Here is a 13807-nt window from a genome sequence, read left to right as displayed (position 1 = left end):
TCTAAGTTGGTAGGGTATGCCAGATGTGGGTCCCTTGCTCACTTTGCCACTGGATTCAAGCTATCACTGTCTCATATGGGGCTGTTACCCCACAACCGGGCCCAGAATGCTTGTTACCGGTCCAGGGAAGACCTGGCTTAGCAGTTAGGGCGATACTGTTCCCATGAGGAAGATGATCAAGACTGATTTGCATATGACTTGGTCTGAACTGGGGTGGCGAAGTGAGCAAAAGAGCAATGATGGATTCAACCCAGATTTGTGAGTGGGGATAAGTGTCTGAAAAGTTTTAGCGCTCTATCCATCATCTTCTTGTGTTTGCTTTGTTTGCCCTAAGTTGGCAGGGTATGCCCAGACGTGGATCCTTTGCTCACTTTGCCACCGGATTCAAGCTAGCCTGGCTGATGAGGGGTGTTTCCCTGCAACCGGTCCCAGTATGCTTGTTTCCAGTCCAGAAAATACCTGGCTCGGCACATCATCTCCTTGTGTTTGCTAAGAACACAAATGTATTATGTGGTCAACCCCAACCAACCAGCAGCAACTGCCACCCTAGAATACTCTTACCCACCAACGTTCCACACATGGAACTCACCGCAACACCCCAACCCTCAACATTTTTTATCTTCCCATATCCATCACAGTCCAACACTTGTGGTCCTGGATTCCAGGGTCTGCTAGAGAAGTTTGTCCAAAATAAATTTCCTCGATAACCTTGTAAAGAAAAGAAACAAACTCACAGAAACTCCAAAAGTCCCATTCACATCTCAAAAAAACATTAAGGTCACCCAACAGCATACAACCTGCTTTGTTCAATCCTGTGGTATCTACCTCCTTTCTCATAGTGGCCATAACTGGATATCCCCATAATTATATATTAATATAAGGGGGTATTTTTTCGAACTGTGTTCATTGTCTAACTCCAGGTGTCCATTTTAAGTGTTATCAAGTGTGGCAATGCCTTGACCATGTCAGGTTTTCAGCAGGTACAATTGATCAGGATCTACATGACAGTGCCAACTGGTCAAGTGCTGTTTTTCTATTAAATAAAAAAAGGGGAGAGGTCACCAGAGCAAATGCAGCTATATTTGGATTTGCAGCCAAAATAGGCAATCGCCCGGTGGCAGCAATGGTAAAGATCTATCAGGCCAAGAGTGTTTCTATAGCGAGCTATGGGAACGACCTATGGAGGTATTCTGGTTTAGAGGGTTTACAGGTGACGGAAAATCTTTTCTTAAAGCAGCTGTTGTGTGTCCCAAAAGGGACAGCGAACGTAACGGTCCATGAGGAAACCGGACTTCCATACATTTGTGACATTTTGGCTATGCGCCCCTTAATCTTTTGGCTTGAATGCTGGCTAAACAAACATCTTGCTCTTAACCACAAACTTTTAAAAGAGATCTTGAGCCTGGATCATATTATTTACATTCCATGGTTAAAATATTTAAAGGGGTGTTTTAGTGAGCTGGGGCGTCCGGACCTGTTTTTAAAACCTGATAGTATTACCAGGGGAGATGTGGCTTTTGTAAAACAGTCTTTTATTTTGCAGAAAAAAATGGAAAGATAGGAGAAAGAACTGTTAAAGATCAGTGTCCGTAATCACTTGCTGTGTAGGACATCTCTAGATCTAGAGCCATACCTTTGGTTGCCGCTACCCGCTTATGAGCAATTTTTATTAATCAGGTTCAGAATTGATTATTTTCACCTTTTATTAGCTGTTCCCAGGGGGTGTTATAAAGGTAAAGTCTTAGCACCCTGTGGCTGCAACAATATGTTTCCACAGGACTTGATGCACTTTATGTTTTTTTGTAAATTCTATGAAACACCTAGGAAGTACTTTTTAAAATACCTTTTAAAAAAGTTAAATTCTAAACAAGTACGCCCGATCTTTATTATTTACAGATGTTAAAACCAGAATGTATTCCATTTGTGGTTGGATTCCTGAAATGCTCGCTAAGGTATGGAAAATATATGGATACTTAAAAGAACCGGTTGATGTATCTATTATCAAATAATTGCTCTTATTATTTTTATTGTAATGTACTCCTTACAGTCTAACTATTGAATGCAAAATGGATTTATTGTACTGTATGTTTTGGACTGTATATTTATTGTAATATATAATATGTAATTTTAAAGTGAGTCACAATGTATTTGTAACTTGAAACTTTTATGATTTCCTATCGTGTGAACCGAATAAAGTTTATTGAACTGAATAGAGGTCAAACTGTCAGTTAACTGTGCCGAATAATCATTCAACAGAACACAAGGTACATCATGTATGGGGCGTAGCTTAGGAACTCCCCAAATGTTCATCGGTCTCCCAAATACCTCCTCATACGGTGTAAGGCCTGATCGTGAGTGTGGCACAGATCTTATGGATAACAGTGCCAAAGGTAGTGCATCTGACCACTTTAGGGACGTGGAAGCCAGTATTTTTGCCAGTTTCAATTTTAAAGTAGGGTTTAACCTCTCCACCAATCCTGCTGATTGCGGGTGGAAGACTGTATGGAATTTATGTTTGATCCCTAACCCTTTCAGGACATACTCAACAACTTGCCCAATAAAATGAGGTCCGTTGTCACTCCACAAAATTTTACAAACACCATATCTGGAAAATATTCCTTCAGAAGCATCTTTGCTGTAGTAAGAGCTGTATTATCCTTTGTAGGATAAGCCTCTATCCATTTACTGAAGGCACATACCACCACTAGGACGTATTTTAGATTATTACAGCGTTCAAGTTGGATTTAATCCATCTGCAAAACTTTAAAAGGTGCGATTGGTGTAGCAAACCCTCCTGTGGGAGTTCATGTCCCTTTTCCAGGATTGTACTGCCAACAGATCAAACAGGACTGTACTATTCTTTTAGCTGTGCTGGCAATTTGAGGATGCTCCCAGACTTGTGTAAGCAATTTAGTTATTGCTAGAGCTCCAACATGTGCCAGCCATGTGCCATTTGAACCATAGGTTGTAAATAGGCTGCAGGCAATTTCCATTTATCCATTTCTTTGTTATGTCAACAACCCTCATCATCTAACATTCCTTCTTTAGACCATTGCTCAAGTTCTTCCACAGAGGCAGATCTCTGTATATCCAAAACGTCCTCTCTAGCATCATGCCAACAATCAGCTTGTGATTTTACTACGTACATAGATGTAGTGCTTCGCTGTATTGCAGTTTCACGGGCTACACGATCTGCGAAGGCATTGCCTTGTCCATTTTTGTCAATGATTTTCTTGTGTGCGCTACATTTCATAATGGCAACTTTCTTCAGATATGTAAGTGCAGTCAAAAGATTATGTACTAATTCTCCGTGCATTATCTGGATCCCGTGGGATGTAAGAAAGCCTCTTTCCTTCCAGAGTAGGCCAAAATCATGAACCACTCCAAAAGCACAGCGGCTATCCATGTAAATGTTCACACATAAGTCAGCACTAAGCTCACACGCTCGTGTCAAAGCTATAAGTTCAGCTGCTTGAGCCGACTTCTGTGGTACAGGAGCTGTTTCCACTACTGTCTCTAGTGTGGTGATTGCATGTGCAGCTGAGGTTGTGCCATCTGGTAACTGCAAACAGGACTCATTCACCCATAGCTCCCCATCTACATCTGAAAGGGATTTATCTTGCAAAGCGATGCGACCCTTTGTCTGTTCCTCAGTAAGGAATACACAATCATCAGGCTCCTTTGATTGAGACTGAGTCGCAGGATATGGCAACAAAGTGGCTGGGTTAATTGTTGCACACCTCTTCAATGTAATATGAGGTGATAACAGTGTCAATTCGTATCCTGTCAGGCGAGCACTAGTTAAATGCTGTGTCTTGGTCTGATTCAAAAGGGCATCTACTGCATGGGGTACTAGCACCAACAGTTTGGGTGACAAAACTATCCCTTCGCTCTGATGTATGGACACAACTGTTGCTGCAACTGAACAAAAAAATCCAGGCAACACACGAGCAACAGGATCAAGAACTGCAGAAAAATATGCACAGGGACGCTGCTTGTTATGTTATGTTATGTTAATAACATTTATTAGGCGCAACAGCTGCCCCAGCGAAGGGGCGTCCTGGCGCCTGATCATATGCAACAACACAACAGATCAGAGCTGACAGAGGGGGATATTAGCCTACAGAGATGAACAAGTGGGTTTTGATGGCCCTTCTAAAAAGGGTCAAGCTGTTGAGGGCCCGAATATGAACAGGAAGGGAATTCCATAAGTCTGCCGCCAGCACGCGGAAGGAACGTCCTCCCATCCTGCTAAGCCTGAACCTAGGCTTGTTCGCCAGATACTGGGCTTCGGATCTGAGGGATCGCGTGGGGACATAAGAAGAAATAAGGCCTGTCAAGGCCGGAGGAGAAGAAAGCTTTAAGATCTTAAATGCCAGACAGAGAACCTTGAATTTGATTCTCTGTCTGACCGGAAGCCAGTGCAGAGAGGCCAAGACAGGAGAGACAGTACATCGTCTCGGAAGACCTACAATGGCCCGTGCAGCAGCATTCTGCACCCTCTGGAGCCTCGTCGCCTCAGCCTGATTGACTCCAAGGAGCAAGGCACTCCCGTAGTCTATCCGTGAGAGGATAGAGGCCTGAACCACCAGTTGACGTGTGGGAGGGTCGAACAATTTGAGAACTGGTCTAAGTCCTCGCAGAATGCCATAGCAGGTGGCTGCTGTCTTCTTTGTATGGCTGGCAAAGGAGAGGTTAGAATCCAGCCATACCCCCAGATTTTTTACTTCTTCCACTGGGATAGGCATCGCCCCCAGTTCGAGAGGCCACCACTGGTCTCCCCAAAGTTCCGCCTGCTTCCCCACAATCAGGACCTCGGTCTTTTTTGCATTAAGCTGTAAGCAGTTGTTACGCATCCAGCTAGCCACAGCTATCAGTCCTGCCCGGAATCTGGGCGCAGTCACCTCAGGGTCCCCACTGAGTGTCACCGCCAGCTGCGTGTCGTCGGCATACGATGTCATCGTAAGGCCATATTGCCTGACGACAGCAGCCAGCGGTTTCACATACAAGTTGAATAATGTGGGGCTGAGGGCAGAGCCCTGAGGGACTCCCAGTTCCAGAGAATGGCACGAGGACTGGCCAGGTGGAATGGCTACTTTAAAAGACCGGTCCGAGAGGAATGAGCGGAACCACTTAAGAGCCTTCCCGACAATCCCCACTTCCTCCAGACGCCGCAGCAAAATGTCATGAGACACCGTGTCGAACGCGGCGCTCAGGTCTAACAATAGGAGCGCCGCGGTCTGCCCCGCGTCTAGCACTGATCGCAAGTGCTCAATCATAAAGAGCAAAGCCGTTTCAGTGCTATGTTGAGCACGAAACCCATTTTGAGTCTCGTCAAGGATGTTGTTACGCGAGAGGTGGGCAGACAGAATGGTATTCACGTGTGCCTCCGTAACCTTGGCGGTCCAAGGCAGGAGGGAGATGGGCCGGTAATTCTCCGGGAGCAGGGGGTCAGAATTCGGTTTCTTCAAGATGGGTTTGACCACAGCCTGCTTCCAGGGTAATGGCACCACGCCCTCACTGAGGGAAAGATTGATTAGTTCCATAATAGGCTCACGACAGAGAGGCGGGAGAGAGGCGAAAAACTCCGGTTTCAGAGGATCTGAGGGAGAGCCAGATTTAATTTTAAGGCTCGGAGTATCGAATACCTCATTGGACATACTCGGCAGGATTGACAGAGTTTCAGGCACCAAGACCTCTACTTCGCTAGGAGCATCCCCAGGGGCAGCTGGTACGAATCCTCGATAGATTTTCTGTACTTTCTCCACGAAAAAGGATGCCAAGCTTTCGCAGTGCGAGTCCGTACAGATTTCTTGCGAGGTGGCCCGTTTCCCCATCAGGTCTTTGAGTACCTTGAAGATCAACTTAGAGGGGTTGGGGCTGTTGGAAAACTCAGCAGCGTAATAGGCGGCCCGGGTTTGGCAAATAGCTCTGTGGTAGGACTTAAGCTGGGCAAAATAAAGTGATTTTAACGTGGGATCGAAAGCTTTTCTCCACGCCCTCTCAGCTTGCCGGCAAGTTCTCTTAAGCTCGGCAAGCGCCTCATTATACCAAGGGCTACGATTTTTCGCATGACATTTTGCCCAACGCATCGGTATAAGAGAATCGAGGGCAGTAAGAACCCAGTTGCAGAATTGTTCATAACCCTGTTCTGCATTCTGCAGTTTGTCCAGGGGTTGAGCCTCCAATAACCTGACAAACTCCTCCAGCTTAAGTTTACGCCAGTCTCGCTTTAAACTCTGTTTACCTGCAGGTTTCAGTTGTGGGGTGTCCAGGGGACATGACACTTTGACCAGTAGGTGGTCAGTCCAACCCACCACCATCGGGTCAGCTAATCTAGCCCGAGCTAAGGTGGTAAAGAAAGGATCCAATATATGTCCTCCTGTGTGGGTGGGGGAGGTGACCAGTTGGTCAAGTTGCAACGCTTCTAAGTCCGCCAGCAAAGAGCTGATGGAAGGGGATGACGACTGATCCAGATGTATATTCAGGTCACCAACTATATTGAAATTAGAGCAAGTTGCAGTCAAGGAACTGACTACGTCCACAAGAGTCACCGTGTGTCTGTACTAAAACTGACAATGCACATCCATCTATCTCGTGTACATAGAGTGTAAAGGCCTTCGTGTAATCTGGTGTGCCTAACACTGGTGCTGAGCAAAGAGCTTGTCTTAACTGACGAAAAGCATTTTGACATTCATCTGTCCAAGGAAGAGGAATCGGAGTGTTCTTAGTCAAGAGTGCTAGCAAAGGTTTAACAATGTGTGAAAAACCCAATATCCATTGCCTACAAAAAGAAGTCAAACCAATGAATGCACGGACATCTTTCTGGGTTGAAGGTACTGGAGTGTCAAAAATTGCTTGAATGCCATCTGGTGTCAGTGCACGTCCCTCCGGAGACAGAAGATGACCTAAATAGGTTGCCTTCAGTCTACAATATTGCAATTTCTTCCGTGATACTTTATGGTTGTGTGTAGCAAGAAAAGAAAGTAAGGACAAAGTACATTTTTCACACTGCTCTGGTGTATCAGCTGCCAACAAGATGTCATCGACATATTGTATGAGAGCCACTCCTTCAGGCAAAATAAAGGAAACGAGTTGTCTTTTTAAGGCTTGACTATAAATACTCGGACTCTCGGTGTACCCTTGAGGAACTCTACAAAATCTGTATGATCTGTTATTCAAAGTAAAACTGAACAAATATCGGCTATCAGGATGTATAGGAATCGAGAAGAAAGCATTCTTCAAATCCACTACTCAAAATGTAGTTGCTGTTGGAGGGACCAGGGTAAGCAATGTCGTTATGTCAGATACTACAGGGTACTGTGGTACTACAATCTTGTTGACTTCTCTCAAATTGATGATAAATTTATAAATCTTAGTGTCAGCATCTTTTTTCAAAATGGGAAGAATCGGACTATTGCAAACATTATAAGGAACTTCTTCCACAACCTCCACCTTAATCAAATCCTGTACAATACGTGTAAGTGCTTCTTCTCCTTCTCGAGAATTTTTATACTGAGGCAATCTCGGCAGTACAGCACCCTCCTTGGCACTAATATGTACTGGTGGAATAACCATTTGTCCTACATCGGTGTCTGAAGTAGCCCACAAAGTACTAGGAAGTGAAGCTAGTGCAATGTCCTCTTTAACAATACAGGATCTCTAAATCATGGAGTAGTTGTCATTTAAAATGACCCGTACTCCTTCTGGGGAACATCGTATCGTAGCCCTGAAATATTTGAGCCTGTCAAGACCCACAATATTGTCTGGTGTATTTGGAGAAAGCAAAAACGCAAATGGAGCAGTAAACTTATCAACATGAAGTGCAAGTGGCTGTGACAATGGGCTAAGGGAAGATGTTCCATCGAAACCTATTGATGTAATAGTTAAGCCAGACAGGGGAGCCCTTGGAATCAAGTGTTTAGACAAGGCGCTACGAGTAGCTCCTGTATCAACCAGAAACAGATCAGTAGAACCCAAAACATGTGTTGTAACATAGGGGACCCTCTGATCTACTGGAACTTCAACTGATTCCTTATCCCATCCTAGGTAATCCTATGCATAAGCAGAATCTTGCAAATCAGACGGCTCATAGTCGGACATTCGATATCGGTTCCGTCTATCAAAGGTATTAGACCCCTCTTGTCCACGTGTAGTAACATCAAACCTAGCACGGTCATACCTGTTTCCTCTAGGCCCTGAATATCCTGAACGATTTCTCATTTGTCCCCGACCACATGAACCCTGCTGAGCACGCAGCACTGGACAGTCAGAAAGCCAATGTCCAAATTTCTTGCAATACGCACACTGATCAATCGACAAATTTGAACGAGTATAGGAAGGAAAGGACGCACCATAAGATCCATGTCCACCTCTATTATTACCTCTAAAAGGTGGGCCATAAGCCTGAGCATTCATAACCTTTGTTTTTAACTCTTTACATTTTTTATCCTCCTTACTTTTAGCTTCTAATTATTGCTGTTCATATTACTGAGCCATAGTTAAGAGAGAAACCGGAGAGGAGGTAGTCCATGAATTTTCACTCGCCTTTAGGCGACTAGCTATTTCTGGCAAAAGGTTTGTGACATATTTATCGACAAACAGATGCCTACCCGTGTCATCTGTTAATGACTGGCCACTACAATCGTGGAATGCTTCTTCAAAGCGTGTGAAGAAGTCTGAAACTGATTCATCTATCTTTGCTTACAAGACGCTATCATAGTCCAATCTATCTTTTTAGGGGGAATAATCGTTTTTAATTTAACCAAGATTGCTGCCGGAAGATCCAAAATTAAGTGACACAGTTTCTGTGCAGGTTTTCTATCTTCATCTAATTGTTCTAAATCTGTCCACATTGCCCCAAATGCCACACGATCATCGACTTTACACACAGTTCTCCACATATCAGGTGGTAATATTAATCCATAAAACAAATCAATATCAGACAAAGTCATAGTACAAGAGCTAATGGCACCCTCAATTTCTTCATAAAAGGCTGTTGGATTATTTTGCGGATCAGGCAATGCATTTTTAAGGGCCATAACATCTGCTCTGTTCCAAGGTGTGTAAACCAAATTATAAATAAAATACCATTTTGCGTCGGTAGAAGTCTTATCATCACTTGTACCTGCTCCTTTAGGAGGAACATATAAAGGCATGGCTTCCCGCATGGGTTTCACATTAATTACAAGATTCTTATCTGTTTCGGGCATCGAAGCTTGTGCCATGTTGATTCGGGATGTTTGTGCAGCTGCGTCTGCTGCCTTTTTCTCCTTCCGCCAACGGACTGCTTCATCACGTAGTTTAACCAAGCGTCTTATCGTGTCAGTCACCTAGGAGAAGACAAAAGAACCTCACGTAATTGCTTACAATCAGCTGCTACATCATCTGCCTCTACTTCCACCGAATATTTCCTAAATCGTTCAACAACCACTGCAGCAAATATCTCGGTAAAATATTTTTGTTCCCTTTCCCACCAATTCTTAATAGTATCTAGAAGTTCAGAAGCAGTGATGGTACTATGATCGGCTTTACGGGCCGCAGATCTAATCTCAGAGGAACGTTCGGAAGTTAACATCGAGCGAGTATCTCAGATTTTATCCTGCTCTGTAGAAGAGTCCTCATCTGACTCATCAGGAGAAGAGGGAAGAGTATACGGAGGTGGACAACGATCTAATAAGAGATAATCATCTTGGGGTTTATTAAGGATAGGGTAAAGAGGCCTACGAATAGCGTATTGGCCATTTACCTGTAACTGACGCTCCCTATCTTCCCTTTCTTTTAATTTCTTAAATCTCTGTTTTTCATTTCTAATGCTTTGGCATGCACATTCTTCTGTTGTTCTTTTTCAATCAAGCCTGCTCACGCTTCATTCGCTCACGCACTTCTTTCACCCACATTCGCACACAGTCAAACATGTCAATCAAATGACCCATGCATAGGCCAACGCAACTCAGGATCCTTACGGGTGTATTTGTTTCACAATGTGCTGTACATTATGGACGAAATACCATACTTAATATAAATGTCCCTATTAGGTGTCCCCTTCCGGGGGGGGGGGCTGGTTGTTCTTCGTCGATTCTCACATTGGTACCACTACAAAAGCAACACATCCTACGAAGCGTGCTGGAGACAGTCATGCCAAAAATATTGCAAAATATGCAGTATTATAATCAAAAGTAGCGCTTAAGGTACTCTTCGTACGTTGCGGTGTTCAAATAATCTTAAATAGAGAAAAATCTCCTCATTACCTGCCTATATGTATTGCAACAAATATATATATATACATACAACAAAGTTCAATATTTGGCCAATTCCATAAACAAACGCTACAGTAAGTGTTTCTAAACTACCTTACCAGTCAAGGCTCAAAACCTACAGCAAGTGCCGCAAAACGGCTCTTACCAATCAAATGATGTCCAGGTTCCTACTGCCAAGTTCTCAAATCGACCAAAACGTCACTGCAGAGCGAATCAACAGAAGAGATCTCATTCGAGGACCGGTGCCACCTGAATGGTCAGATCACAAAGAAAGGGAAAACGCCGTGGATGCCAAGACTCGGGTCTCCTCCGGCAGTTATCACGTCCAAAGCGAGATTTCAATCCTTCGTCTTGACCACTCCTTCGGGCATCCGAGTCACCGATGAGCCCTGCATTGGAAGCGCCAATTTGTGGTAGCAAGTCTCAGCCAGGCCTACCAGTGCAATGGATTCACCCTTCTCTGCTTAGAGTCCTGAGACCAATAGAAAGAAGTTGGCACAGAAACTGGAATAGAAAAGACAGAGTTTATTAAACCTCATGAGGTGGAACTACATTCACACAACACCCTTCGGTGGAGTATGAGGTAGCACACTGACTAGAAGGAGCTTGGTCTTTTTACACCCACACAGGGGCTCAAATGAAGGCGGTACAAGGAACAGACTGCTGGTTTCAAATACATATAAGGTCATACAGAGAGTATGCTAGCAACAAGTGGGAAGGGCTGACAGTTAGCTAATTCTGGTGGACACATCTTGACAGTTACAAGTTGGAGACAGCTGTATGCTCAACTGAGCATGTGCAAACCAGATGAGGATAAATATATCTTGTCTCTAGGCAGATTTCAAGAGCAGTTGACAGGAAGGTAGGACAGAGCACATGGCAAACAAAATGGCAGACAGAAATACTAAATGGATTCCGTAAACGGACAAGATAGTCTCTAAATACAAGATGTCTTCTGCTAACGCTTAACCTAATCATTGCTAAATTACAACAGGTACACAAAGGACATCCATGTACAGAGGCACATGTGCTTCCTCTTTGAGTCCATGATATCTGGTAGCTCAATAACAAATTAAAATACAAAGCAATCAAATAAAGCTCATTAAAACATGGTCGTCTTTACACCCACTAAGATCTACTTATCACATTGCTGCATTTGAAGATGGTGGTACTAATGTTTGAACAAATTACCCCTGGTTTTTGAGAGTGACATTTTCTGAATGAGTACAAGAGGCTCAACATTTATTTGAAAATATGCTTTGCAATTTTAAATTTTAACATTGGATTTTGTTCTGCCCTCTGCTATCTTTATGCTATAATTCTCCACAATTCCTAGTGCCTCACTCATTATATGTAATGTAGTGCTTTGCTATCAGCAAGCTACATAATTAGTCATTGCCAGTAAAATTATTGGTCCAAATCTGTTGCACAATTTTCTCTAATATGAGGTTCTTTTATTGGTCTCCCCAACTGCCTCCTCTCTTTCTGACCGATCCCTTCAGCAATGAGAAAAGTAATAAATAACTGCACTGATTTAAAATAAGTGAGCTAATTTAGTCTTGTCACTGTGCCTGCTATTTCTGTTGTCAGCTTTTGTCATGGTCAATCTCAGACACATTTTTTAAAAGCTTTCATGATCTGTTAAAAAAAAGTCTAAAATGTGTGATTAATTAGAGTAGAAAACATGTCCTTGTTAAATGTCATTGTGAATAGATAATATGTCCTTGTGAATGTTCCTTTTCTTTGTTTGTGATTATAATGTGAATTGCCAACATATCCAAAAGCAAAGCCATTCTATATTTAAACAACGTTTTTCAATGTTTTACCAGTGCAATAGAAACCTAACAATGTTGACTTTAAACAAACATAAAAAGTTGACAATGCCAGGTTGTAGAAAAATAAAAGGAAATAAATATTACATCAGTTGAAAATGATAACAGGATGATCGGCAATATTACATTCACAAAGTCTCATCTGCAGAATTTGCGAAAAAACACCAAAAAGAGAATTTTGTTGAGGGTGGAGGGATAACAAGTCATCCCTCAACACAGGCAACAAGGGTTGTTAATATGAAACACTTAGGTTTGTGGTGAAAATCAACCCAGGAGATGACCAGGCATGTATAGTTGAGTTCTGTCTTTTAATATAGTTGCTGTTTTTTACTGTAGCATGTAGATGCCAATGATGTTATCATATAAGCACCTGCAGGGAAGATGTGAGTCCTCCAGTCTAGGGAATTGTTAGGCTGGCTACCAACATTAGCTGGGAGATCACCTTGCGGGATATTCCCTGCATCCATCTCCACAGGAAGTGACATCACTGCCTTTCTTAACAATCCGTCTCTTCAAGAAGTGACATTACTGCATTCTGAGGCTCTTCTCTACTTAAATCACCTTCTCAGGGTGCACTATTGCCTGAGCTCCCCTAGAAAAGGGCGGACACAGACAAGCACATCTTCTCTTTGAGGCTGTCTGTGCCAGGGTGGGCTTTGGACCAGAAACCCTGCTCTTTTGCAATCAATAAGATAGGATTTCACAATGTCACCCACCTATCACCCCACCCAACCTCATCCCCACAATCAAATCCAGACCTAGACTACTCAAACATTTACACACCATCCAAATCTCAAACACACCCCATTAGCCACCACACAATCAAACTACTAAACACAAGTCCCAGCTCTTAATAATCAGTGCAATGTCCTCCATGCTCCAGACATTGCAGACCTCATCAATTATTACTACTATGATGCACTTCCATCTCCTGTACAACTATCAATCTGGGCTCAGATCAGGATGCATCACGGAGACAACTAAATTAAAAATCATGCTGACTTTCAGCTACCTTTGCACTAAATAAATACTACATACATACCGACATGCATATGAAAGAGAGTATAAACTCTCTTCATTGACCTTTCAAAGCAGCACAATCAGTGCATCGAATGGCAGTTGTTCATTGGTAATAACTTTAATATGAATTAGAGATTTCTAGAATGTTTGGATCTGAGCATGTGTTCACCACATATGAGGTAAAGTGCCAATGTCACTATGTCCCCTTCAATCTGTGTCCAAGCTGCAAGACATTGTCCTCAGCTTACCAGCAATAGATATAACCCCAGTATCTCTTTATACGTGTCCTCCTTTTACTGAATACAAATAGAAGATTCACCTGCTCTCTACCAGTTATCAACTGAAGAACTCTCAGGAATGTTAACCTGCTGTTCTCTAGATCAGGACTATACATCTATATGTGACTGAAAGAGTGCCAGATTGAGCACTATGTACAAATGGAAGATAGCCTGTGCTGTCCCGATTACAAAGCATTATTTTATTCATTTCCAGTAAAAGGGCTTTCCATCTTAATAGTATCCCTCCTTGCTCCCAGCTTTACTCTATCCTGTTGTACCTGGTGCAAGAGCTGTGTTAGTCTGCAAGTATTCCTTGCTGACAGTGCTTAATTTGTAAAATATTAAGTGCAGGTGCTCACATTTTTTAAGGAGGCCACATCCACACACCCCTGGCTCCAACCATTCACTCCACTGACTC

Source organism: Lissotriton helveticus, chromosome 2_1 (assembly GCF_964261635.1).
Source record: "Lissotriton helveticus chromosome 2_1, aLisHel1.1, whole genome shotgun sequence".
Lineage (NCBI taxonomy): Eukaryota > Metazoa > Chordata > Amphibia > Caudata > Salamandridae > Lissotriton > Lissotriton helveticus.
The sequence above is the reverse complement of the archived record's forward strand: the minus strand, read 5'-3'. Positions refer to the sequence as shown.